This window comes from Tupaia chinensis, unplaced genomic scaffold (genome assembly GCF_000334495.1).
Source record: "Tupaia chinensis unplaced genomic scaffold, TupChi_1.0 Scaffold000198_1, whole genome shotgun sequence".
Taxonomy (NCBI): domain Eukaryota; kingdom Metazoa; phylum Chordata; class Mammalia; order Scandentia; family Tupaiidae; genus Tupaia; species Tupaia belangeri.
In genome coordinates, this window is record NW_006159673.1 from 3,022,911 (window position 1) to 3,025,356 (window position 2,446).

Below are 2,446 nucleotides of genomic sequence, written 5' to 3' on the forward strand. Positions count from 1 at the left end.
CTTTCCCTAGGACAGCCCTATTTTTCTCCTGTGCACAGGTGCCCACCTTGAATGACTGCACATAAGGCCATGCACACAGTAGGTACAGTTTGAACAGTCTGGTGAGCAAGGCCAGAGTCACTGTGAGGAGGGGGTAAGAGAGGCCTAAGAATGGCAGGGTCAAATGGTCGAGATGAGAATAGATGGGCAGAAATGCAATCTCCTCCCCCCCTTTTCCATGCATGATATTCCCTGGGAGGGAAGCCAGTGGATCTTCTAAACATTTTAATCAGAAAGCAATTCTTGCTCCTGCTCTCTCTAGCACACATGTGTGTACGTGCATGCACTCACACAGTCTTTCTCCTGCTCTCTCTAGCACACATGTGTGTACATGCATGCACTCACACATAGTCTTCCTCCCGCTCTCTCTAGCACACACATGCATACATGCATGCACTCACACACAGCCTTTCTCCCGCTCTCTCTAGCACACACGTGTGTATGTGCATGCACTCACACAGTCTTTCTCCTGCTCTCTGTAGCACACATGTGTGTACATGCATGCACTCACACATAGTCTTCCTCCCGCTCTCTCTAGCACACACATGCATACATGCATGCACTCACACACAGCCTTTCTCCCGCTCTCTCTAGCACACACGTGTGTATGTGCATGCACTCACACAGTCTTTCTCCTGCTCTCTGTAGCACACATGTGTGTACATGCATGCACTCACACATAGTCTTCCTCCAGCTCTCTCTAGCACACACATGCATACATACATGCACTCACACACAGCCTTTCTCCCGCTCTCTCTAGCACACACGTGCATACATGCATGCACTCAGTCTTTCTCCTGCTCTCTCTAGCACATATGTGAGTATGTGCATGCACTCACACACAGTCTTTCTCTCATTACCTTTAGCACACACATATGTACATGCATGCACTCATAGCCTTTTCTCTCTTCATTTCTAGCACACACGTGTGTACATGCATGCACACACAAGTCTTTCTCTCATTACCTATAGCACACACGTGTGTACATGCATGCGCACACATAGGCTTTCTCTCATTATCTCTAGCACACATGTGTGTACATGCATGCACTCACACAGTCTTATCTCTCATTAAGATCTATAGCATCTCGCATAGATTTAGGTGGTTCTAAATCAGTCCCGGTTGAACCAAATCTCCACTGTGCTCTGCTACCTCCGACATCACAGACCCCGGCTCAGGTCAAAGAACATGCCGAAGAGGGCAGACCGAGCTGGGAGTTCACGGCCCTGTCCGGGAGAGAGCGGCGCCCTCTCCGGGTGATGCAGCCCAGACGGGAAGACGGAAGCCCGGCTGGCATGGCCCCGGTTCTCCTGGCCTCCCCAGACAGCTGGCTGAGAGAGCTGTTCCGGGAATGGCCCCCACACCCATGCTCTCCTGGCGGGCAGGGTGAGGCTGGGAGAAGGGCTGAAGAGAGCAGGGCAGGCCATGCTTTGTTGGGATTGGTGTGAGGTGTGAGCCGCCTGGTGTGCACAGAGTTTTGAACACGCTTGGTGTTCAATGCCTCATCTCTGAGGGTGCAGGTGCGCCCCAGTGGCTCCCACCCTCATCTTCTCAGACCTCCTTGTCACAGCGTCTCATTTGCATTACCCAAAAGCACCCGAATTGCCAACCTCTGCTCATAACAGAACGTGGACACCGGCTCTAAAACTGGGAAGGGAGTAACACAAATTGTGGTTTCAGTGGCAAACGTCCATTAAGTGCAGGGGCCGACTCCCCGGAGGCCCTCATGCGCAACTCTGCAGAGCTCTCCACGCAGGCCACTTCTGCCCAGGTCCCTCAGGTCCCTGCTGGGTCTACATGTCCCCCCCTCCCCCCGCTTCTGTGTGCCTGAGCCTCTAAGACGGCACCTGCAGCTCTTTTCAGGGGCCCGACTGTAGCTACTGGGCCCCGTGATCAATCTCCTCACAGCAGGACTGCTGGCCGTGGGGACTTGTTTATCAGGGCGTCACCTTGCGGGCTCAGGCTGTGACTCTGCCTGGCTGGGCTTCCAGGTCACACGCATGATTCGCTTCTACATGTGAGCACACGGAAGCCAGGTGAACTTGCCCAGAGCGCAGTGGCGAGGTGCAGAGCCCACGCTGTGGACCTCCAGAGGGCTTCCCAAGGTGGAAGGAAACTGGGAAAAAGAAAACTAGGCCTGGACCCCACCTGGGACACACAGCAGTGGTAGTGACGGCCTACCCAGTTGTCAGTCTGTCTCTCCTGTCAGTCCTTCCCTCCCATCTAAGACTCTTCTCTTGGAAAAACTGTGGACACAGAAAAGTGTTTCTGGGCTAGCCAGGGTGGCTGGGTCCCACGCAGCTGAACACACGGCTCCAGTCCCAGACCCAGTGTCTTAAAAAGCATGCTGGGCACGTGTGTGTGTGTGTGTGTGTGTATGCCCACCAGCCCAGGAGCAGAATGGAG